The 26,614-nt window shown below is 42.0% G+C and overlaps 1 long non-coding RNA gene across 1 annotated transcript; it reads left to right on the forward strand.

Annotated features, from left to right (window-relative positions):
- The first annotated feature begins 6,805 nt into the window (after positions 1-6,805).
- LOC132659658 (uncharacterized) lies at positions 6,806-23,962 on the forward strand. Its single transcript, XR_009600317.1, has 3 exons — positions 6,806-6,865; positions 21,730-21,829; positions 22,582-23,962. It is a non-coding gene; the product is annotated as an uncharacterized LOC132659658 (long non-coding RNA).
- Positions 23,963-26,614: the final 2,652 nt, after the last annotated feature.

A 26,614-nucleotide genomic window follows, 5' to 3' on the forward strand; every position in this document is an offset into this window, starting at 1 on the left:
GCCAATGTCTGCATCGTGCCATTCACAGGAAGAGAGAAAGCTAGCCTTTGAAGCTCTTGCAGATGACAACGTTCTTCTGTCCAGAGGCCCCAGGAAAGATTCTCAGCTCTGGTTGGATCATGTGCCTGTTCTCTAACTGATGACCGTGGTTGGTGGTGTCAGCCATTCAGGGCCTGTTTCTGCACTGACCGTGGGATCCGAGCCACCACTTGTCAGCTCCAAAGAGGTTGCCTGCTGTGAGGAGCTGAGGCAGGAAACCAGCATGGTCTGCAGGACAGAAAGGCATTCGCCAAAGTGACTTAGAGTCTAGCAGAGCCCAGGACACCCTGAGCAGGTCCCCTGTGGGGAGGATGGCCAGTGACTGGTAGTGAGGACCCTTGGACAAGCCACGGGTGGCAGCCCCCACGTGAGCAGAGGCCTTTCACAGACCAACCTGCACCTGCCTCATCTCCTCCAGCCTCAACCGCTTCCCGTGGAGTCCATGCTCCTTCCCATATCTCAGGTGAGGACACGGAGCCTGGCCCCTATCTTTCTGGACAACAGCAAAATGGCAGCTGCCTGTCACGGCTCCCTAGTCCCCCTGCACGTGTGAGGCACTGTTTGCAAAGCCTGAAGCCACACTTGCCTCACAAGGCAGCCCTCATAACTGTCTTTCCAGTAGGTGGGAATTTCACTTCCTTATTTCCAGGCATAAATAATTACAGATGCAAAATCACAGCCTTATTTTAGCCACAAGCGTTGAGAACGCAGCTCTCAAATCCTGGGCAATACTTTCCCTCCTTGAGCAGGAGGTGGCTTGACCCTTCTTGCAGGCCACTGAGACGCTTCCCTTGTGTAGAAAGAACCCAAGCTGCAAGAGAGGGGGCAGGTGGATCTGTCTCCTCCGAACCCACTCTATTCCTTAAGGAGAGCATCATGTAAAGCCGCAGAGTGCATGGGGGCCCCTAAGAGCTCTGTTTACAGCCCTCTGTCTGGGGTGACCAGGAGCCCTGGGCCCCACTGGGTGGCCAGGGCAGACTGTGTAATGGGTGGGCCCCGTGCAAGCTGAAACCATACTCCTTGTGCAAGAAATAAAGACATGTTTTCCTTCTTTTGTGGTCTCTCTCTGAACTCGTTGTAGTGGCTTTCATTTGCTATTTGATGTCATCTCCCTCTGGCATGGGTATATTCGCGGGGTAACTACACATGGCCCAGCTCTCAGGCCCCCACCCCCTACTTTGTGCGCCTGACCTTTCCCAGGTCCCCACACCCAGGCCCAAGTCCCGGCTCAGGGTGGAGGGTGGGTGCTGGGCGGGGTGCCGGGGCAGGTGGCAGGGCACCCATGGGTGGGTGGGGAGGCAGCTGGGAGGGGGCCTGCGGTGAGCTTGGCTCCCCCAGCACACGCTCCATTGCCCCCCTCACTCCACATACACAACACAAAGTCAAGGTAAAAAGACCAACAGCTCCAGACCACAGCCGTGCAGCAGTCACTGTGGGGCTTCCTGCACCAGGGCCCTGAACGACCGCACTCTTTGCAGACCCAGGGAGCCGGCCCAGCTGCCAGGCTATATGGGTAGGCAGGGAAACAGAAGGCCATCAACACACTGGATTTCTCAACGTATATGGCTTTATCTATCTCATCCTTAGGGGTCATATGATCTTGGGAGACCAGCCTGACCTTTCTGGGCCTCAGCTGCGTCTTCTGCAGATGGAAGCCAACCCCAGGGCACACTGGAGGTGGAGGGGTTGTCGAGGGCAGAGCCCTCTACCCTGCGGGGCGCCACCTCTGAGGGGTGGGAGTGACTGGCTCTGGGAGTGTGACCCGAGGGCTCCTGGCCCCCCACGGATGGGCTTCAGAGACCGAGGGCTGAGGAGCTCAGAGCCCAGGACCGGGGCAGCCCATGGAGACCCCAGGGGCTGGAGGAGAAGCAGCAGGAAGGGCAAGGCAGCATCCTGTGATGCAGGCCCTGGGCTGAGTCCCAAACGACAAGCAGATGAAGCAGGCAGGTGCAAGAGGGAAGAGGGGCCCTCTGGGCAGAAGCGGGGGCGGCAGCCTGCAGCCACGGCCCTCAGCCGGAGACCTCCCCTCCTCATTCAAGCGTGGCCCATCCCTGCTCCCAAAGTGACAGCTAAACACACATCCCTGCCTGCTTAGCACCCTCGCTGTGTGGTCCGCGTGCGACCCCACCGCAGGAAGTAGGGCCCTCCTTGAGGCAGTTCAGGAGACGGCGTTCTAGCCCAAGGCCACGGGGCAATGGGGAAGCTGGAGTCCCAACCACTGGGGCTCAGAGTGTGCTGTCCTCTCCTGTCCCAGCTCCAAAATGCGAAAAGCGAGCAGATGGTGTGCGTGCTTCACAGAGCACAGAAAACAGGGGATCTCGGCGCCCACAGGAGCCTGTGGTTTCTGAAATGGGGTGGCCGGCTTCCTGCAGCTGCAAGGCATGTTGGGGAGGAGATGCGATCTCTCTGGGCCCCACCTCTCCCCGAGTTCTCTGGCGGTTTGGCTTGGGCGGGCCTGGCCTGCTGCTCTTCCTAGCCCAGAGCCCAGGAAATCCAGCCAGTGCCAGGAAAGCCAAGGGTGGACAGACCCCATCCATCAGCTCAGAAAGCGAAAGCAAGGCAGAACTCTGTCTCAGGCAAGGACCCCTGGGAGACATGGGAAGACATTCATTTTATTTTGTGCGTGGAGACAGTGATTTTAATGTTATGTAAATGCAACCTGTGATTCTTAATCTCTCCTGAAATGTACGTGTCGGGACGCTGGTGTAATTCAGGTTGCTGATGATAGAAAACAAGTTGTGTTTTTATACAGGGAAGGCTTGCGGTAAGCCGCTTCTGAATTTTTCTTTGTTGTTGTTACAAATTTAAACAGGACAAGCTGAAGCAGTAGAGCTGGGGGTAGGAGGGTTGAGTACGGCAGCAAGAGTCTGGGGAAAAGGGCTTGACAAATGCCCAGGCAGGCGAAGGCAGCAATCAGGTCCAAGAGGGAACCTCTTCCACGGCAGGGGCTTGGAACAAACACTCCTGATGGCGAGATGCAAAGTGAAATCCTGCTGGTCAGAAGTACCTGTTGGGACTGCCATGATGGGGATGTTAGGAGGACGGGCAGAGGCATCTGCTTCTCTAGGAAGATGCTCTGATGGTCTTCCCTGCAAAATCCTTCTCATGATGGAGGAGGCTTTGCAACTCGCACAGCCAGCAAATGATGACCAGAAATTCACAATGTGGGTCTGTGTACATCACAGTGGGTGCAACAGGTGGGTCCATTGGTGGAGGAGGTGCTGGGGTGAAGGGAGACCGTGCACCCCACCCCGCGTGCAGAGCCGGCCAACAGTGAGCGTGCCTCTTCCTCGGAGCACCTGTCAGCTGGGTGGGACCCACACCTTCAGAGGTAGCATTGTCCGGGAGACCAGAGGTCACAGTGGATGATTCTTCAAGGTTACCTGCTGATTTTCCTGGTGCTAAACCAGAACTCCCCCACGGTAAAGAATCCATCTGCCAATGCGAGGTCCCTGGGTCGGGAAGATCCCCTGGAGAAGGAAATGGCTACCCACTCCAGTATTCTTGGGAATCCCATGGACAGAGGAGCCTGGTGGGCTACAGTCCATGGGGTCACAAAGAGTCGGATATAACTCAGCAACTAAACTACAACAAACTAAAACTCTAGAAGTTGGCCATATTCCCTGCTCCCCAAAGACCCTCAAAGACTCTGACCTGGCAGGATGATTCCTTCTCCACCAGGGACTTGGAGAAGTTATCTTTGGCAATTTTTTTTTTTTTTGGCTGTACCACATGGCTTGTGACATCTTAGTTCCCTAAGAGTGGATTGAACCAGTGCCTTCAGGAGTGAAGATACAGAGTCCTAACCACTGGACCACCAGGGAAGTCCCTATTGGCAAATATTTAACCAGAGATGATAGTAGCAATAACTTTTCTGCTTATGCAAATACACCCCTTTGAAGTTTGGGGCCAAGGAAGGTTATCTTCCTGAATAAGCAGCAAGACTTAATCCCAATCAGTGGGATCTGCAGTTTTCCTTCCCTGTCGTGACCAGACAAGGCAGTTTGGAGGGAAGTCTGTTACTTCACTCCTTTGTATGTTCCCGTGTGTTTGCCCTGTCATCTAAGAATTCTCAACAGAGGTTTCGGCCCACCGTCCTCAGTCCTTTCTGTATAATGCTCATTGATTTCCCTCTTCGTGTGTCTGGTAGCTTTGTTTAACTTTGAGTCAACTTTGAAGCTATTTTGAAATGAGAAGTGTTTCTACATAACTGAACTTGAAAACTAATCGAATGTGTTCTGATAGAAAAATGCTAGGATCCTGTCCCTTTGGCACCTTCCCCAACGTCACAGACATACAGTGGTTCAAGGTAAATGTGACTATCTTTCCCAAGGTACCCGGCTCAGCAAATCAGTTCTGCGGCATTGTCAGCAATTCCAACCTCGGAAATTCCACAAGGTATGAAAGAAAAGAGTTTTGCCCTTAGACGAAAGAGGCCTCAAGCCACAGATGAGTCATGGGCTACCTCCGCCTCCTCCTAGGCTTCTTTGTAAGGCCTAAGACTTCTTCTTTCCTCCAGCCAGAAGCACTCACCTCTTCTTCCACCGCCTCCCAATCCAGCAGAGTCCTGACCCTGAAATCAGCCTGGAACCCGCAGCACCTGCACGGCTTCCTCCACAGCGGTTCCCTTCAGAATGGACTGGTTGGGTCTCCTTGCAGTCCAAGGGACTCTCAAGAGTCTTCTCCAACACCACAGTTCAAAACATCAATTCTTTGGTGCTCAACTTTCTTTATAGTCCAACTCTCACATTCATAAATAATGTGGAAGGATGTTAAAAGTTCTCTGTTCTAAGACAGAACGAGATTCAATCTGTAGGCCTTGCTGTTGAAGACTCCCTTTATCTGGCATTTATATGTTTCCAGAGCTTGTCTCCATGGAAGCAAACTCTACCCCATCTTGACATTTCAGCTTCTATTTCCCCAGCTGTGAGATCTGGGTCAAAGCCCTTTCTCCCACCCTTCTTCCTTCTGCCACTGGAAAGCATCCCCATTTGGAAAAAGACACAGTCTTTGGGGAGTCAGATAGACTTGGGTTAAAACTGCGCCTTCCCTGTTTACTATAGCTTCCCTTATTTTTTCTTTTTCATAGAACATTATTTAATGAGATGAACTAAAACGCGCATTAAGAAGATGACAATTTGTTAGTTCTCTTACTACCCCTTGCATTTACTGTAGCTCTTCCTTTGTGGGCTGTTCCAGTCTTAGCATCCTCCAAACATGACCCCGGGCTTCCCTGGTGGCTCAGCTGGTAAGGGACCCACCTGCAATGCAGGGGACCTGGGTTCAATCCCTGGGTTGGGAAGATCCCCTGGAGAAGAAAATGGCCACCCACTCCAGTATTCTGGCCTAGAGAATCCTGTATATCCATGGGGTCACAGAGTTGGACACGACTGAGCGACTTTCATCCACACACAAACATGACCCCAGTCCTCTGAGGTCGTTCCTTGGATGAATTTTCTCCAGTATTTGCTATATGCACACTTTGCATAGAGTGTAAACTTACCTGACGTTGTTGCCTAACCCTCTGCATCTGTATTAGCCCTTCTCAGCTAAATATTACTCGAATGAAGTGCGCTGGATGTGTCATATTTATTTTCTCTCCAGAATGTACTCAATAAATGTTTAAGGCCTCTGTCCATTCATTCCCTTCTTCAGTATTTATTGAACTCTTGCTGTGTGGAAGATCAGATGCCAAGCCCTATAGTGGGGGATGTGTAGGCAAAAAAAAAAAAAAAAAAAGGTGATTTATTCTTAGGGTACTTATGTTTGTGGGGCTTTAATTCACAGTAAAAGCAGAATTATAGAATTACTCTGTGCCTTCTCTCTGTAGGAATATTATCAATGCTAATGATGTAATGGTGAACTCAACATACATGGCTTATGTCTTACATATTTATACACAGATTGTAAGACAGAAATGACACCAAACGGAGAGCAATTCTAATTTTAGGGGCATGTAGAATATGGGGAAATGAGGAGGATGAAGATGAACAATATTGCCTGTGAAATCTTCCGATCAAAAACATGGGATTCGTCATTCTGAAATGCCCTGGCCTGGCAGTTATGTGGTGACTCTTTGCAGTTTAATGTACACCATCCATGCTGAGCGCCCTCTGCCCTGTGATGTTGATTGCTGTCCTCCCTGATTTCCCTTCCTGTTTGTTCAACTTTGGGCAGGTTTGCAGCTATTAAACGAGGATCAGATCCACGGATGTCTCTTTGGCTCACTCGCCTGATCTAAGAAAGACAGGAGACAGATGGAGAAACTCTTCTCCCTTTTCCTCTCGTTCTGCTTTCGAATCATTGCATTGCAGCCAGAGATAACCACAGCAACTGTTAGAAATGTCTAGATGAAAATGTTGACTGAGAGGCAAAGTTGATCCAGCAAGTTCTAGGGATGTTTCTGAAGCCTGGAGATTTAGCCCACAGAGAAATGCCCTGAGGCCCCTCTCCTCTTCTGCACACCCACTCCTCCACCTGCCCTTCCTACCCTGGGAGGCAGGCCCCCAGCAGAATTCCCCATGCACAGCGGCTGCCAATGCGCTTGGCAGATTACATAACAATCGTGGGCAACTGCCTTATGAGCACAAGTCCCCCAGTGGAAAGTGGTGGGAAAAGAGGAAAGATATCGGCATTTTCAGTAGTTGAGAAGTGCCAAGAACTGTGCCTTGGTTTATTGATAATCCCCATGGCAATCTTGTGACATGAGCATCACTGTTTATATTTTTTACTTGAGGAATTTGAGACTCAGGGCGTGGACAGTCTGGGCTGCCTGCTGTACCAGATTACCAGCAGCAGGGCATCAACTACTTTTGTTCAGAATCTGGTGAGTACCGAGATGGCTGTGGGGGAGGCTTTGTCCGGGTGGTCCCTGAACCCTTCCCTCTGCTTCTCTCTACTCTACTCCTGGGCAGAAGCTGCCGGACACCACAGTGCCTTTTCTTTTTTCCTTTTTTCAAAGAATTTCTGGACTTTTCTAAGTCAGGAAGTTCTGGAAATCAGGCAACAGAACTTAATCTCGTGAGATTTCCTACCGAAATAGGCACTGAAAGTTCAAAGTTTCCAGATAAGCATGCAGCTTCTTGATGCTTATCTAACCTAAAAGTTTAAATATTCTGAGGTTCACCAGATTCCAAAACAGAATCACAAATGTCTGTTTTTTGGAGAATTTTTTCAAGTCCCGATGATGCTGTGGTTTAGGAGGGGGGTGGGGAGTACCCTATTTTTATACTGTTTTCCAAGAAAGAATATTGTCCAGATGAAGCTGTTAGGGGGGAAAGAAACTTACAATCCAATCAGTAAAATATTGACTTAGCAACAGAACAGGGTGTCCTAGATATCTGAACACCCAAAGATACAGATCTCTCCCACACGGAAGCCTGCCGAGAAACGAGGGCCGCATATAGTCACTCAGCACATGGAGAGAGACAGCTCACACGCGCCTGTAAAGCACAATGATTGATTCACAAAGGTGTGTTTATTTCTGGAAAAAAATGATAAGGCCAAAGCCAATGAAAGATGATGAACAGTTCCACCGTCATTTGGATGACGCTTAACCCTTTACAGAGCATTTTCGCTCCCATTGTCCCACATTACCTCCTTTGATCTTCTTCCTAACTGACCACTGAGATAGGCAGAAGCTTTATGATCATAGCACAGCTGGGAAACTTGGAGGCTCGGTCATGCTAAGTGACAGCTAAGAAGACCTCCTGGAAGTGACTCGTTGCTAGAATTCAGGCTTATGGTTCCTTAACAGGAGGTCTTGATCTCCATGTATTAATACTGAAAGAGAAGTCCTAAGAACGGGTTCTCTGTATTCTGTCTCTCAAGGAGACATTTGTCCAGGTGCAAACACTGCAGCAAAGGCTCCCAGGTCCCAGATGCAACCTGTCTCAGTTTCATGAAAAAAGTTGAGCTTTGGAGCTACAGAGCTCTTCCATTTTTTTGTTAGCCTCTTTCTATTTATGGAATCTTGGGCAGGTAACTGAACTTGTCTGGACCTCAGCTTCAGTCTTCGTGAAATGAAGGGTCTTGTGAAGATGACATGAAATAATGTACATATATTAGGCAGTTACTCTTAATACGTGTTTGATGGTGTCTTTAGTTCTTTCCCTCTAAGATTTACCAAAACTAAGTAATCACATTTCTAGAAACTGTTACTACTGGTAAGGAACTCTACAGGACGTCACACATCTAAACTCTGTTATCTCATGTTTTCACTACTTGGGATACAGGACTGAGACGATGTAATCTTTCCTCAGTGGGGCTCAGTGTTTTCAGTGACTTCCCTTTCTTCCTTTCTTTCTTTTTGACTCTATCGTCTATACAGAGATGTGCAAACTGTGGCCGTGGACAAAATCTGGTCCACTGCCTGTTTATATTCTATTCCTAGCCAAGGGCGTGTCTTGTGTTTTTCAAATAGCTCTCCATGACTGCTTTCATGCCACAACTGCAGAGCTGACTATTTACTCCACAGATCCTAAAGCTTAAAAACCCTAAACTATTTTTAAAAAATATTTATTTTACTTGATCAATCATTGCCTTACAATATTGGTTTGATTTCTGTCATACATCAACATGAATTAACCATAAGTGTACATATGCTCCCTGGCTCATGAGTCTCCCTCCCACCTTCAGCCCGTTCCCACCCCTCTAGGTTATCACAGACAAATATCATACATTAACACACATGTATGGAAGGATGGTACTGATGAACCTGTTTGCAGAGCATCAGTGGAGACACAGACATAGAGAACAGTCTTATGGGCAAGGGTGGGGAGGAGAGGAGGGAGGTGAGAGGAACGGAGAGTGAGGCGTAGAGGCATGCACATTCACACAACGAGCAAACAGCCAGCCAGTGGGAGCCCTGAGCTGCTTCATACTCCGGCCCTTTGAAGTGCAAGCGTCCTGGTCTCTTTTCTGTTTTCCATCCTAGGTTGTGTAACGGCGCCTGATGCCCAGTGTAGCTTGAGCCTAGGCTCTGCCTTCTGCTTGTTTGAGGGTTAGTTTGCTTTCTTTTTCTAGTTTCTAAAGCTGGAAGCTTGGCATACTGATCTGAGACATTCTTCTCCCATGGATGTTGAAGATGTGAATTTCCCTGTTAGCACTGGTTGAACTGCATTCATAAATGTTCATATCAGTGTCTTAATTTTAATTCAATTTATAACATCTTAAAATTTCCCTTGCAATTTTTTTTCTTTAACCCACATGTTATTTAAAAGTGTGTTAAGTTCCAGATATTTGGGTTTTTCCAGATTTCTTTCTGCTGTGTATCTCTCATGAAAATCAACTGTAGTCAGAACATATTTTATATAATTTTAATCTTTTAAATGTATTGAGGTTGCTTTATGGCCCAGGATATAGTTTATTCTGGAGAATATTTCATGTGTCCTTGAAAAATACATGTACTTTGCAGCCCATGAGTGGCGTGTTCTACAAGTGTCTGTCAGGTAGAGTTGGTGGAGAGTCTTATCCAAATCTTTTATTCTGGCTTATTTCTGACTAATTATCTTATCAATTATTGAAAGGACTTTGTTGAAATTTACAATTATTATTGATGGATTTCCTTTCAATTCTGTCAGCTTTGCTTCATGTATTCTTTGGTTCTGTTATTAAGTCCATATACATTTATGATTGTTAATCTTCCTGATATATTAACCCTTTTTTCATTATGAAATCTCTCTTCTTGCCTCTAGCAATATACTTTTCTCTAATAGTGTATTTTATCTGCTATTAGTATCCTATTACTTCGGTCTCATGGTTATTGCTATAAATCTTTTCTTATCCTTTTGCTTCCAGACTATTTGCGTCTTGAGTCTAAAGTGCATTTTTCTATAGACAGCATGTAACTGAGTCTACTTTATATCATCTAACGATGTATGCCTTTTGAATGGCATTTTTCATTTACATTTAATGTGATTGTTGATATGAATGGATATATGGTTGTTGGTTTTGAAAAAATCTGCTTTCTACTTGTCTAATGTCTTTTATTGTTCTTCTATTGCCTTCCTTTGTGTCAGATAAATATTCTTATTAAATTATTGTAATTTATTATTTTCACTATATTTTAAAATTTTATTTTCTTAGTAGTTACAGTAGGGATTACAGTATACATCTTATCACAGTTTACTTCATATTAAATACCCATACACCTCCTTTGACTCACCCTTCCTTTGAGCTATTATTGTCATATAGATTATGTCTTCAGTTCAGTTCAGTTCAGTTCAGTCGCTCAGTTGTGTCCGACTCTTTGCGACCCCATGGACTGCAGCACGCCAGGCCTCCCTGTCCATCACCAACTCCCAGAGTTCACTCAAACTGACGTCCATCGAATTGGTGATGCCATCCAGCCATTTCATCCTCTGTTGTCCCCTTCTCCTCCTGCCCCCAGTCCCTCCCAGCATCAGGGTCTTTCCAATGAGTCAACTCTTTGCCTGAGGTGGCCAAAGTACTGGAGTTTCAGCTTTAGCATCATTCCTTCTAAAGAAGGTGTCTTACAGGTTATCAATTTAAAAACAGTATCGTATTATAATTTATTGCTTTAAACTACCTTACTTATTTTAAAGATGTTAAGGAAAAAATTGTTAAAAAATAAAGTTTTCCATTTGCAAAGCTACATATGTACTATTTCCAGTGTTCAGTATTTCATCCCTGGATTTCAGTTATCTTTAGGTGCTACTTCCTTTTAGCTTGGAAAACTCCTTTGAGTAGTTCTTGAAAGGCAGATCTGCTGCCAACACATTTTCTAAGTCTTTTTCTAGCTGGGAATATTTTTATTTCTCTTTCATTTTTGAGGAGTAGTTTTCTGAATGTATGATTCTTGGTTGACATTTTTCCTTTTAGCACCTTGAATATGTCTTTTCAAAGCCTTGTGGGTTTCCTTATTTCTGATGAGAAGACAGCATTAATTGCATTATTTTTCTCTTGCCATAATGAGTCCTTTTTCTCATGATGTTTTCACGATTTTTTCTAAATCTTTGTCTTTTAAAAAATTAACTAGATGTGTCTAGGTGTGCATCTCCTAGTGTTTACCCAACTTGGGTTTATTAAGCTTCTTAGATTTGTTAATAAATATTTTTCATCAAATTTTTGAAGTTTTCAGTCTTTAATTTTTCAAAAAATGTTTATAGCCTGTCTCTCTTATTATTATAGGACTCTTAATCCCCACAAGTTGATACACTTGCTGTTGTACCATGTGTCCATGAGTCTTTGTTCATTTTTATTCAATCTTTTATCTAGTTAATACTGAATCATTTATATTACTCTGCCTTGAAGGTTACTAAATCTTTCCTCTGCCATCTTAAATTTGCTGTTCAGTTCAGTTCAGTTCAGTCGCTCAGTCGTGTCCGACTCTTTGCGACCCCATGAATTGCAGCATGCCAGGCCACCCTGTCCATCACCATCTCCCAGAGTTCACTCAGACTCATGTCCATCGAGTCTGTGATGCCATCCAGCCATCTCATCCTCTGTCGTCCCCTTCTCCTCCTGCCCCCAATCCCTCCCAGCATCAGAGTCTTTTCCAATGAGTCAACTCTTCACATGAGGTGGCCAAAGTACTGGAGTTTCAGCTTCAGCATCATTCCTTCCAAAAGAAATCCCAGGGCTGATCTCCTTCAGAATGGACTGGTTAGATCTCCTTGCCGTCCAAGGGACTCTCAAGAGCCTTCTCCAACACCACAGTTCAAAAGCATCAATTCTTTGGCACTCAGCCTTCTTCACAGTCCAACTCTCACATCCATACATGACTACTGGAAAAACCATAGCCTTGACTAGACGGACCTTAGTCGGCAAAGTAATGTCTCTGCTTTTGAATATACTATCTAGGTTGGTCATAACTTTTCTTCCAAAGAGTAAGCGTCTTTTAATTTCATGGCTGCAGTCACCATCTGCAGTGATTTTGGAGCCCCCCAAAAATAAAGTCTGCCACTGTTTCCACTGTTTTCCCATCTATTTCCCATGAAGTGATGGGACCGGATGCCATGATCTTTGTTTTCTGAATGTTGAGCTTTAAGCCAAATTTTTGCTCTCCTCTTTCACTTTCATCAAGAGGCTTTTTAGTTCCTCTTCACTTTCTGCCATAAGGGTGGTGTCATCTGCATATCTGAGGTGATTGATATTTCTCCCGGCAATCTTGATTCCAGCTTGTGCTTCTTCCAGTCCAGTGTTTCTCATGATGTACTCTGCATATAAGTTAAATAAGCAGGGTTGCAGAGAGGTAAAAATTTTAAGTTATTCATAACTTCTGATAATAATTCAGACCAAAATTTCTATTTGGTCCTTTTTAAAAAAAATAATGTGTATCTCTTTACTTATATTTCTACCAATATCTTGAAAGAAGAGTTTGGGCCTGATTGAATTTTATAGCCAATTAAATATCCAGTCATTTGAATCAAGACCAATGACAAAAAATCAGTAGGAATACTATACAGTGAAATCAAAATAATAGGACATCCAGGAGCTGGAGTTATCAGATACTGATTTTAACTCTAATTAATACACTCAAGGAATTAAATAACAAGCAGGAGAATAACAGAGAACTAGGAAATAAGGAATTAAGGAAAAATTTTAAATGTAAAAGATAATAATTGAAACTATTGAGATACTTTAATAGCAAATAGGCAAATGTGAAGTGACAATTGGCTGGAAGAAAGCAGCCAGGTTAAAAGCGGGTAGAAAATATAGACAAAACTTTGGAGACATTTGAAACAGGAAAAGATTACACATATATGTAATTAGATTTCCAGGAGAGGAGAAACACTGGAGCAAAAGCATTATTTAAAGAGATGATGGCCAAGAATTTTCAAATGTTATAAAAGGCATTAGTCCTGAGATTCAAGGAGCCACTCGAAACCAAAATAATGTGAATACAAAGAAAACCAAATTCAAGCACCTCACAGCCCGCCCACTGAGACCCAAAGTCTTAGCAGTAGTTAGAGGGAAAACAAAATGATCTAAATTCAAATCTGCCTGGAACCTCTGGCTAGGGGAAGACAGTGTCAGATGAGTGGGAACAAAGAAGTTTTCAGGGCCAGTCAGGGGTCTCTATCCCATGGGCTAGAGAATCCTTTCCCCCGCCTTGAGACCACTGGTTTTGTGGCTGGAGGGCACTCTCCTCGCGCCCTCTGGAAGCCTTGGCAGGCTTAAAGGGAATCTCAACAGAAGCAGACAAACCCGGGGGAACCAACACTGCAAAGGCGCTGACCGTAACAGTGGCATTGGAGCTACCATCCACAGACACAGGCCAGGACCTGTGCGATAAACTCTAGGTAAACAGAGCTGCAGGGGCTTGAGGAGCAATACAAAGATCCATCCCTCACTGGAGTCAAGGAGGGAAAGGAAAGAGAGAGTACATTTGAAAAAGGGAAGAAATATTGCAGAAAACATACCATAAAACATAAAGAAACTGGGAGCTGAAAATGTCCAAATTTGGAGGGGAATATAAGCCTATAAATTCAAGAATTCATGTGAATCACAAATAGGATAAAAGAAAAGAAACCTGTGCTAAAGCGCATCATAGTTAAACTTTGGAAAATTAAAGACAAAACAGAAACCTTGAAAGCAGCTGAGAGGGGGCATCAGTTTGGCTGGCAGTGCGTCACCTGGAGCCAGGGAGGGCAGATGCAGACCACTTTTTCAAATGTGGAAAGGAAGAACCGTTATCTGCGAATTTCATATCCAGGAAAATCATCTTTTAGGAATGAAGAGGAAATAAAGACATCCCCAAGTGAAAGAAAAATAAAAGAATTAGTCACATAAAGACCTACGTTTAACAACTGGCTAACGGAAATTTTTCAAACGGAAAGGAAATGAGGAGAGAAGAAATTTTGGAGCGTTAGGAAGGAAGAAGGAACATCAGAGACAACAAAAAACCCAGCAACAGCAGGGCATGCAAGAGACCATCCTCCTGTTAGGGTTTTATGAGTGATATTTGACAATGGAAACAAAAGCTGTAACACTTGACATTCAAGATCATCGTACTCAGAAGTGCGGACAGTCAGGATAGCTAAGTGACAGTGGGGTTTTCACACCTCACTCCACAGGTGAAATGTGACCGTGAGTGGGCTTACAGGAGACAGTAGGTCCCATGTGCGTAGCTACCTAGAGCCATCACCGTGAAGAGCAGCGCTCAAAGAAATGCACTCAGAAACGGCATAAGTAAATCAAGATGACAAAATTATAAAAATGAAGAACAGATTCTTGTCTCCAGGGCTTAGGACTGGGTGAGGTGGGCAGCAGGACAGGTGGGAGGTGTTCCAAAAATACAGCACCAGGGATTCTTGTGGTGAGGGAACTCTTCAGTGTGTTGACTATTGCCATAGCTGCACAGACCCACGCATGTGATAAAACTGATAGAAGGACACACACACATGCACACACACACACACACACACACGCAGGTATCACAGTGCATCTGAACAGAATCAATGCATCAGCGTCAGCGCAAGGCCCATACCATGACTGTGATCCCTAGCTTTCGAAGATCTTGCCATAAGGGAAACGAGGGGCAGGGTGGACAGATCTCTCTTATTATTTCTTGCACCTGCATGTGAATCTATAATTGCCTTCAAATTTAAAAGTTACTCCCCCTGCTCCCTCCAACATGAAAGCAAAAGGCAGGAAGGGAACTATAGCATTGCTTAGGAAGTGGTAAAATACTTATAAATAAGCCAAGGAAGCATGTTGTAATATCTAGAGTAACTGTTGAAAGAACAATAAAAGTCTGTAAAACTATCAAGTAGAGAAAGAGGAGAAATGATTTTTACAATATACTAATACATGTACATGGGATCTAGAGAGATGGTATTGATGGACCTGTTTGCAGGGGAGGAATGGAGATGCAGACGTAGAGAATGGACTTGCGTGCACAGAGGGGGAGGGAGAGGGTGGGAGGAGAGGAGAGGTGGCGTCCACATCTATACACTGTCAGGTGTAAGAGGCAGGGCTGGAGAGCAGCTGCTGAGCAGCGCGGGAGCCCAGTCTGGGGCTGTGTGATGGCCTGGAGAGATGGGATGAGGGGAAGGGAAGGAAGCTGGGAGGGCAGGGAATGTGTGTAGAATTATGACTGATTCGTGTTGTACGGCAGAAACAAGCAGGGTTATAAAAATTAAAAAAAATTTTCTTTTAATTATTTAAAAAAAACCCAGTTGAATCAGACCAGCATTAAGAATGGAAGGAGGAAAATGAACAGGTGCAGCGAATAGAAAATAAATTATAAAATGTTTGGTTTAAACCTATGTAAAACAGTAGTTATGAAAATGAAAATCTGAAAATGTTCCAAATAAAAAGGTCGCGATTGTTACATGGAATTTAAAAATGATTTAAAAAGAAAACAAAAGACTTACACCTCGGATTAAAGGAAACAGAGAACTTGAAAGTTACTTCTTTGAATAAGCCAGTCGAATTGGTAGATTCCTGGCCAGACAGAGCATCAGTTCAGTTCAGTTCAGTTCAGTCGCTCAGTCGTGTCCGACTGTTTGTGACCCCGTGAATCGCAGCACACCAGGCCTCCCTGTTCATCACCAATTCCGGAGTTCACTCAGACTCACGTCCATCGAGTCAGTGATGCCATCCAGCCATCTCTTCCTCTGTCGTCCCCTTCTCCTCCTGCTCCCAATCCCTCCTGGCATCAGAGTCTTTTCCAACGAGTCAACTCTTCGCATGAGGTGGCCAAAGTACTAGAGTTTCAGCTTCAGCATCATTCCTTCCAAAGAAATCCCAGGGCTGATCTCCTTCAGAATGGACTGGTTGGATCTCCTTGCAGTCCAAGGGACTCTCAAGAGTCTTCTCCAACACCACAGTTCAAAAGCATCAGTTCTTCGGTGCTCAGCTTTCTTCACAGTCCAACTATATTACCAATATTAAGGATTAAAGGGTGACATTACTGCAGAAACATAAGAGGCGTGGGTTCGATCCCTGGGTCGGGAAGATCCCCTAGAGGAGGGCATGGGAGCCCATTCCAATATTCTTGTCTGGAGAATCCCATGGGCAGAGGAGCCCTGCAGGTGGACTACAGTCTAGAGGGTCACAAAGAACCGGACATGCAAGCACAGGCTTATAGGATAATTGCTTTGTCTGTGGAATAAACTCTAACATATTTGAAGGCTGATTGAACATCAGGTCAGCAACCTAGTATCAAGTGATGTTGCAGGGAATAAGCTTTTTATTTGTGTATTCAAAACTTGTCTCTAAATTTGAGACTGTTTCCCAAAAGCCCTGATTTTACGAAAGAAAGGATGTGGCCAATTTGGAAAACTGCATATAAGTCTATATGTTAAGACTGTAAGATGCATTTGAAGAACTAGTGGGTGCTGGATCTAGTGCCGTATCACAGCCCGATGACTGTACCTCTGATGCTTTAGGATCTTTGGGAAACAAATGTTATGGTCTAGATTGCATCATAGAAACCATCATTCCTGCAGCTTGAGAGAGGATTTAATGAAGAGGATGGAGACACGCTAACGAGATGGGAAGACTGTTAGTAAAGCAAGAGCCAGGCTGTCAGATCAGAACTCAGGGAGCTGTGCTCCTTGAACAGGACAGTTGGAACCCGGCGAGAGCCTGTGGGAGGAAGGTCGCCTGGGAACTGAATTGGAACAGGATAAGGAGAGCAGGGCAGATAAGGAGATGGACGCTTAGACAATTGGGTATAATGACAGTAATTTGGGGTCTTTCATATTTTTGTTTACCTGGGCTATGTGCATTTTTAAATCATTCAGAGAAGTGAAATTCTACTGCACGAGTGTCCAGAGCCCTTGCACTGTGTCAGGGAAGCATGTCCCTGGCTGGCAGAATGAAGTGAGAGCCTGGGGTTGGGAGGCTGTGAGCAGAAGAGGCCTGGAGAGAGACTGCTTGGTGTCTGGCTCTGCTCGTGATGGTTGTGGGAGGTCTTGGGACCACGCCAGCCAGGGCCAGGGTGACAGGTATCTAATGGCATTCCTTGGAGGTCGGTGCCTGAGGACAGAGATGTGCATCTGAGTCTGGGGAGCAGAGGTGAGGTTGAATAAGTCAGCCAGCTGGAGGCCCAGAGGACAGCAAGAGAGAGAGAGGGTCATTTGCAGAGCTGCCAGTGGTGGCGTGATGTGCGCCCTGCTCAGATGGGATGCTCCTTGCCCTGTTCTCCAGGTAATGCCCCTCTGTTCTCTGGTTATCCAGGCAGCAAGGAACACACTGAGGACTTCTGTGTTCCAAGAACTGGCTGGGCGTTTGAGAGACACTATGAGCTTAATCCCTGCAACAAGCCAACTGGAAGGATATTATCCAGATTGATTAGATAATAGAAAAGAAACCTCAGGCTAAGTCACTTGCTTGAGTGGGAGACCCAGTATTGTCTGACTCCAAAGCCCCAGAACTAGTACCACTAGTGATGTGGCCCAGAGTTACTTAAGCGAGAAAGAATGCAGAAGTGATGTCAGAAGAAAGAGGATGGAATATTTTCCTCCTATAATGTAGTTGGAGTCCTAGGTGGCTCAGGGGTAAAGAATCCGCTTTCCAATGCAGGAGATGCAGGGACATGGATTCAGTCCCTGAGGAGGAAATAGCAACCCACTCCAGTATTCTTGTCTGGGAAATCCCATGGACAGAGGAGCCTGGTGGGCTCCATGGGGTCACAAAGGTGGACATGATGAGCAGCTGAGCACGAATAATGTAATTAGAATTGGAAAGTTTGGTAGGTAGCTGTGAAAACTTGCCATCTTACTACTAATCAATGATGTCTCCTAGAAATATATTTATTTTATTTATTGATGTACGATTGGTTTGCAACATCATGTTATTTTCAGGTGATATTCAGTGATTCAGTTATACATATTCTAGAATTTTAGAATTTCAGGACTAGATGGACTGAGTTGCCGATTTATTAGTCTTCTCTGTAACCACTTGTGAAATTGTCACTCAGAGAAGTGAGGCAAATTTGGCAAGGATACTTAGATCCGTGGATACTAAAACTCAGATGGGCCCTTTGAATTTTGTTGAATGAAACCATAAGGCATGGTTACCTTTATCAATGGTGCTTTTTCTTTTTCATGAATCCATTGCTTCACAGAGAATGTAAAAAAGTAAATAAATAAAGCAAACAAAACTTGAAAAACCCTAGTATACATTTTTATATAGTACCCATATAATATGTTATAAACTTGTTTATGACATATGGATCATAGCAAAGCATTTCACAAAAACTGGCCTCTCTCTTATAATCATTAGTTTAATGATTCTTAGCAATTATATTGGAGCAATATTTATTTTGTGGCATTACCATAAATAAAGATAGCATAAAATAAATTCTCTGCCTATGGCAGCAAAAACAGGTGGCAGCTGGTTTGTGCATTTCTGTGATTTTTTGGTGTCGTTAGTTGGTTTATCTTGGTCACTACGATTTCAGATACTGAATGAATCTTAGGTCCACTGAATGAAGATGTGGAAATTATAGTAAGTGTGGCTGGTTTTGCTTAAACTACTGGTTCCTTCGCTCCTTTGCTGACCTTGCATCCATACGCTTAGACATCACCCCCCTTAATATGGGTGGGTACACCGCTGTCCTGCTTTCCAGGCATGGGAAGGACCCCTACACTCCCACTGCACAATGCTGCTGACTCTTGGTATTGTCAGGCTTCAGACTTCTTGCCAATCTAGTGATAAAATCAACATTACTGTAGTATTGATTGGAGTTCCCTTGCTTGTTAGGGAGATTGACATGTTTTTACGTGTTTTTCTCTCATAGGAAGCACCCATTGAAATAGTCTGCCCACCTCTCTACTGGATCATTTGCCATTTTTGTTATTTTTTTATACTGGGAATATTCTCACATGTTTTAGGAAAAAGTATCTGCTCTAGGATGTATGCAGAATGTCTTATTTCAATATGTATTGTCTTTTCACATCTTCATAGTAATTTTAAGACCTATTGGCCAACTACTTCCTTAGCAGAATGTGCTTTTAGCATCTAATGAAGTCTTCCTTTTCCAGGTAAAAGCCAACTACATCATCTTCAGTTCAGTGCAGTCGCTCAGTCGTGTCCGACTCTTTGCGACCTCATGAACCACAGCATGCCAGGCCTCCCTGTCCATCACCAGCTCCCGGAGGTTACCCAAACTCATGTCCATTGAGCCAGTGATGCCATCTAACCATCTAAAACACCATCTTAGTAAAGTTTATTAGTTTTTCTTTCAATATTCATTTCATAAATAAATAAATTTACCTTAAAATGACTTTAATATGTCACATGAAATGGGAATATTAGTTCCCTTTTTCCCGTATATGAAAACAATTGCTTTCTGCACCATTTTCCTTCCATCTCCAACACCAGCTCTGTCACGATCAGATGTCTGTGTTTGTGTAAGTCTGTCTTCTAAGTCTATTTGTTTATCTCTGCACCAGTGAAATGTGTCCTAATCATGTCGTTTATAATATGTCTTGATATGTGGTCAGGCACATCCCTCCACCTTGTCTCTTCAACAACGCTCTTTTTGACTGTTGGCAATAAGTAAATTTCAAAGCCAGCTTGATGCAGAAAAAGACCTGGTGGAAATTTGTGTGCATTTGTGTTGAACAGAATGAGCAATCCTTTTGGTTCTCATAGGAGAATCAACATACTTTTCATATTGTCTTCTGTTCATGGGATTCTCCAGGCAAGAATACTGGGATGGGTTGCCATGCCCTCCTCCAGGGGATCTTCCCGACCCAGGGATGGAGAAGAGCCTGGTGGACTCCAGCCCATGGGGTCACAAAGAGTTGAACACTTCTACTACATTGTCTTACTATTCAAGGATCTCACTTTCTTTCTTCAGATCCTCTAAACTTGTACATCTTGTATTTATTCCTAGATATTCTACAACTTTTGTTTCTATTGTAGGTGGAACTTAACCTGGGATGTTAGTTCGTTTGCTTTATTTTTATTTCAGGATAGTTGGATGTATTTCTACCATCCTATGTTGTGCTTTTAATACCTCCTTTTTCCTTTCCTTCATTTCTTTTCCTTCTTTTTTCTTTCAGATTGATTGAGACTTTAAACTTCTCATTCCTTTTCTTTCTCTTCCAATTCTTTTGGAACTTACATATAGCTGTCTCTCATCATCTGCAGGGACTGATGCCAGAATCCATGGCGGGTACCACAATCTGGGGATGCTCATGCCCTGTGGCTGGCCCCCTGTTATCTGCAGGTTCTGTATCCAGGAATTCAACCAAATTTGTGGTCACTAGTTATTTGGATCCATGGGTGTGGAACCATAAATAGAGAAGGTTGAGTGTTTATTGAAAAAAATCCACATTTAAGTGGACCCACACAGTTCAAATCTCTGTTGTTTAAGAGTCACTATGCGTTAGGGATTATCCTGGGTATTTTGAAAGGGAAGATTCCCTGGAGAAAGGGATGACTACCCACTCCAGTATTCTTGCCTGGAGAATTCCATGACAGAGGAGCCTGGCGGGCTACAGTCCATGAGGTCGCAAAGAATGGGACACGACTGAGGAAGTAACACTTTCGCTTTCACTTTTTCACACAGTTCAAACCCTTGTTGTTCAAACCCAGTGATTATTCGGGATATTTTAAAAGGGTCAATGAACAAAACATAGCTCACCAATATATCTGCCTTACTCATAAACAACACAAAGATTTAAGATAAGCATGCTTTTGTTTTTTTGGTTCAGATATTTTAGATAAATTCTTTTAATCACCACTTTTAAGTATTGTTGTTGTTATTTCGCCATATAATCAATGGTTTCTTAGATCTACCTGTTACATTTATAAATACATTTCTTGTTAACCTTCTTGCTGGTCAGTTATCCAAGTTTATAGTCCTTCTGTTTAAAGAACATCCTTTAAAATTTTCTTTACTGAACGTTTATAGATCCGTTATTGTTTATCAGAGAAAAATTTCAGTTTCTCTCTCTCTTTTTTTAAGTGGTTGAACTTTAAAGGGAGCTTATCACATGTACATTTCTGGATTGGCAGCTCTCTCTTGCCAGCACCCCAGTGGTGTCCTCTGGCTTCCATTGTTCCCAAGTCAACTGTCAGTGTAACCACCGTTTATTTTTTCAGCTTTTGCTTTTTCCTCCCTAATTTTCAAGTCTTTATCACTGGTGTTCTGAAATATCAATACTTTGGGTCTGGGTATAAATTTTCGTTTTTAGATTTCTTGGGCTACCTGAATCTCAAGAAAGGTGTCTTATAATCAATTCTAGAATACTGATATTATCACCAATAAAAGCACTGCTTCATTTCTCTCTTATAGACTCGAAATAAATGTGTGTAAAACCATGACAATCTATTCTTCATGTCTTAGCTCATCTTCAAATTTAACATTACATTTTCATCCTGTGTGGCAGTCTCAATAATTTCTTCAGATTTAACTTTCAGATAAATAATTCTGCCTTCAACTGTATCTAATCTGCTATTACTTTTTGAATTTCAGAACTAGAGAATAGTTTCAGAGATTTGGTATGCTTCCTTCTTTTTCCAGTATACCTGGAGAAAGAAATTCTTTCTTTGCCATATTTTACTGTCAACTGGTTTTCACTCATTCTTCTATGTTCCCTTTTACATTTTATGATGTTCCTTTGAAATTTATCTGTGGGAATTCTTTGAGAACTGAGTGAAAACTGGATTTCCTGGAAAAGATTGTCTTTCTTTCTAAGAAATTTTGAATATTACTAACCTGAGACCACTTGAATTTCTGGCTTGACATTGTTCAAAACATAGGGACGGCTGGAATTTGAGTTGAAAATGTGTGTGAGAACCAGGAGAGACGATGAAATATCAAGGGAAATGTTGTCCCCTTCTGCATTGTGCTAAAACCAAGGTAGGTGAGCTTGCCCTTTGTCCCTCTGTATGATGTCATTTGTTTCTAAATTGCCCTATCCCTTTGAGTTTTGACTTTAAGCGGGCATGTATTTGATGCTCCAATTTGGGAGATTACTTTCTCTCTTGCTCTTGTGCTCCATGTGTGGAAATAAAACCAGAAAGTTGATTTCAGTAGTGTTCCTCCAATGCTTCTGGGGAAAAAGGGCTTAAGTGCCTGTTTACATCTGTGGATTCTTTTCACACTTCATTACCTGCTTCTGAGCAATGCATTAGAACACAGTCTTGAAAATGTTTTATACTGAATTGTGTGTGTGTGGAAAGTTATCTCAGGTCATCCTGTCATACAGTGTCCTTCAGAACAATTTTCTTGGATCTCAAAAATAGAAAATTTAATTAATCATACTCCCAGCTTATGACACATTGTAACCATTAGTCCACCTCATTGCAATTGTTCTTATCCTACAGACAATCATTCTGACATTTTTAATATATATTTTGGGAGTATTCTTTCAAACTGTGTTGTTGGTATTGTTTTGATTGGCGTGTATTTTTAAATTATCCACATGCTATCATAATATCCATTTTGTTTATTACTTTTTTCCCCACTAAGCACTATTTGTTTTAGAGATTTCTTTATGTTTATTATGTACATCTAATTGGAAAAGCTATGACAAACCTAGGCAGCATATTAAAAACAAAGATATCACTTTGCCAACAAAGATCCATAAGTCAAAGCTATGGTTTTTTTAGTAGTCATGTACAGATGTGAGAGCTGGACCACAAAGAAAGCTGAGCGCTGAAGAACTAATGCTGGAGAAGACTCTTCAGATTCCCTTGGACAGCAAGGAGATCAAACCAGTCAATTCTAAAGGAAATCAACCCTGAATATTCGCTGGAAGGACTGATGCTGAAGCTGAAGCCCCAATATATTGGCCACTTGATGTGAAGAGCTCATTGGAAAAGGCTTTACTGGTGGGCAAGACTGAGGGCAGGAGGAGGAGGAGACAGAGGACAAGATGGTTGAATGGCATCACTGACTCAATGGACATGAGTTTGAGCAAACTCTGGGAGACAGTAAAAGACAGAGAAGCCTGACGCGCTGCAGTCCAGGTGATCGCAAAGAATCGGACATGACTTAGTGACTGAAGATCAACAACTGGTTCTTCTCACTATTGGGTTGGCCCAAAAGTTCATTTAGATTTTTTATAAGATGGTACAGAAAAAAACCCAAACAAACTTTTTGGCCAATCCAATATTAAATTCTCCTTGGAAGTTATCTACCACATTTACATATCTACTCTCCTAGGAAAGATTCCGTTTTGGCCCCCAGCTTCCAGCACTGTAAGGAAGCTGCAAGAAGCAGACTCGTGTGTGAACCCTTGAGATCTGCTGGGTTGCAGCTGGAGAACTGCTCTACTTCTTGACTAATAGCGCTGGATTGAGCTCTGTGGCAAACCAGTCTATACTTCCACCAGTGTTCTAGGAAGGGACTTACATCTCACATTTCTACTAATGCTTGCCTCTATCTTGCTTTCAAATTTATCTCTTACCTTTATTCACCGTTTTTGTCATTAGACAGAAATAATTTTAATATGCTCTGATAATAATTTATTGGCAATTGTTTCCTACTTAAGCTTTATGCTTTTGTCATTCTTCTAGGTCATTAAGGTATGGCCCTAGATTTTTCTCAATTAACTGTAAAATTTTCTCCTCCGCACTGAAATACTTAATTCATCTAGAACTCTGCTAGCTCTTGTTCCTGTGCACTTAGGTTACCACTGAGGAACTGAATTTTAATTGTATTTGGATTTAATTTAAATGTAAAATCTGAAATTATGTAAAATGTTTTCCATCACACATAACTGTTTTGATAGGCAGGCACTTAGCTATTTCATTATCTAAGATATTTTTGTTTTACTGTGGTGTGTTGTCAGGCACATGCATCATTTCTATGTGTAAACATATTATAGACCTATTAATGATTGGTGTCAACCAACTGGTTTCATTAAAAAGATTTTTTTTTCCTATACACTGTTGTAGTGTTGTGGTGTATTGATTTGAACACATTATGAAAAAGGAAGAGCTAGTCTGATACTTGGAAATTGTAATTATTAAATACGTTTTAAAGTTATTATTATTTAGTCAATATATCTAACTTATTTTTCGAGTCTAAAAATAAGTATTACCAGATGTTTGCATTTAAAAGGAAATCGTGGCTGATTCATGTCAATGTATGGCAAAACCAATACAGTATTGTAAAGCAAAATAAAGTTTAAAAAAAAAAAAAAAGGAAACCATACCACTGATGCAGAATCAAGTGGAGATGTGGATGTGTATAACAATAAGAACCAATTAAAAGAAGAGAGCGTTAGAGACTGGAAAACATAGGCAACAAAGTCTGTGATAAATGACAATTACAGATTGCCCAAACACAGCAAACAAAGTAAAATTTAAACATAAGAAGGATGATAATGTTGAGACATCTTCAGCCAGTATAAAACTTATAAGAACAATAATCTATAAGAATCAATCATTTGAAATCAGAGTTAAATGACCAACGCAAAAATTTTAAATGATTTTAAAGAGGAACTGGACTTATAACTTTTGCCATCTATAGAATAGCTTAAATTCCTGCACAGAAAAAAAAGAAAGGTTTTAGATAGAAAGATGGTAAAAGAAATTATTGAGCTATAGAAACTTTCTTAGAAAATTATAAAGCAAAGATACATAGTAAAGACATTTTATTATAAGTGAAAACCTTCATTTAAGCTATCAAATAATTGGCCACAAAATACAATACTCCCCTAAGAATATCAACATCAATTGACTCAACAGTTGAAAATCTGTAAACACAGTTTCTAGCTTTAGAGGTAATGTCATCTGCTATGAAATGCTACTCAACTAATACTTTTGGTATATTTTATCTCAAAGAACTTCCAAATTTATACGGCAATACTGTCAATTCACAATCCAGAAAACTGAATTTGTGGCATAGACAATATTGAATATTTTACACTTTTTCTAAGTGTAATTTCTGATAGACATGGAGAAATTAATTCCAATGAAAATAGTGTTCCAGCCATATTAGGTTAAAAATCTGGATTTCTTAGAATTTGAAAGCGAGAGATTGATATTTCTCTTATGGTTTCATTCTATAGTTTGATAAATATTGAAAGTATCTTTTGCTCAACTTTTTGAAGCTTTCAATTAAAGAATCATGAATATATCCGTTAATTTCTTTCAGTACCTAAGTGCAAAGGCTATGAATCATCCATGGTTTATGAAAGTGTTGGAAGAAACAGAAGAAAATTAATTTAAGAATCTTGTGTTGCTTGTTGATGCTAGTGGAATGCGTGTTGGGAAAGTTTTTACAGAAATCAATCTACAGTTAACTTCAATATAAGATTTCTTGAAATAAAGTTAATGATTACCATAAATTCAACAGCCAAAGGAAGAACTTGCCTTATGGAGAAGATGTTTGTGTGTGTTGGCCTTGTGTTCAGTGTTAATGAATCAATCATATATCTTAACTAAGGTGTCTTTAAACGGAAGTGCATGCAAAATCAAGTTATATGTTGATCAGTTGATAAGATTGATGTAACCAGAGTTTCATAGGAGCTTAAGCCTGTATTTCCTCCAGAAGCGATAATGCTGTATTTGCCAGCTCAGTCCTCATGCTGAATTTGTAGAAAACAATCGTCATGAACAATGACGACTGACAACAGAAGTCATTGATTTTTGCTGGTATTTGAAAATGCTATTGAATTTTGTGGATGAATCTTGTGTACAGGATAGTTGCTAAAACTTGTGAATTTTAATAGGTTATCTGATACTTTTTCTGCATTGGTAATCATGTCACATGCAAATAAGCAGAGCTTTATGTTTTCCTTCCCAATCCTATACCAACACTAGGTTCAATGGTAGTGGTGATTATGACTATTATTTTTGATTGCCGGTTTAAATCAAATGCATCAAAATTTTCTTCATCAAGGGTATATTTGCTATAAATTTTTGATGAAAAATATGATGAAGTTATACTCTATTTACAGGTTACCATTTTTCCATTTATTTAAATAGTCATAGCATATTTGTCCTTAACATATTAACATGGCAGATTACATTATAGATTTTCTTATATTGAAGTGTACTTCTGTTCCTAGCATTTCATGTCAATATTTTAAACATTCTATTGGATTTAGTGACCCATAGTTTATTGAAGATTTTTGCACCAATACTCACACATGAAATGGACTTACATATTTTTGTTTGCATGGACTTTATTTCATTTGGATATCAAGAATATAGAAACCTCTCAAAATGAATGGGGCTATTGTTTTTTAAAGTCTAAAGCAAAAATTTCTTCAGGCTTGGTAGCTGTTGTCTAGAATCCAATTTGTAAGTTGACTGCATCAAGTGATTAGAGGCAGTGTAGAACAAAGTCATCTTAGTGTTTTACTAGCATCAGTGCTGTTGGTGTTTATTCTAAACACTAAAACGCTCCTTTTAGACCGCAACACCTTGCCTTTCTACAACACACTTTTAAAAACTATTTTCTTATTGGATTAAAAATACAAAGTTTTTCATAGATGCATTTTATTGTTAATATAATTTAAATGATTGTCACTTTTAATTGAGTTTTCTCTTTAGAACTTACTTTTAATTGAGAAAAAAACTCTCCAGAAGAGCTGAGATATCTAGTACTTCTGAGTAAATCCTGTTAAATGAAGAGTAGTATAACATTTCTGTGTTAAAATGGGTATGTGTTGAAGTCTAAATATTTTCA

This window comes from Ovis aries, chromosome 4, assembly GCF_016772045.2.
Source record: "Ovis aries strain OAR_USU_Benz2616 breed Rambouillet chromosome 4, ARS-UI_Ramb_v3.0, whole genome shotgun sequence".
Taxonomy (NCBI): Eukaryota; Metazoa; Chordata; class Mammalia; order Artiodactyla; family Bovidae; genus Ovis; species Ovis aries.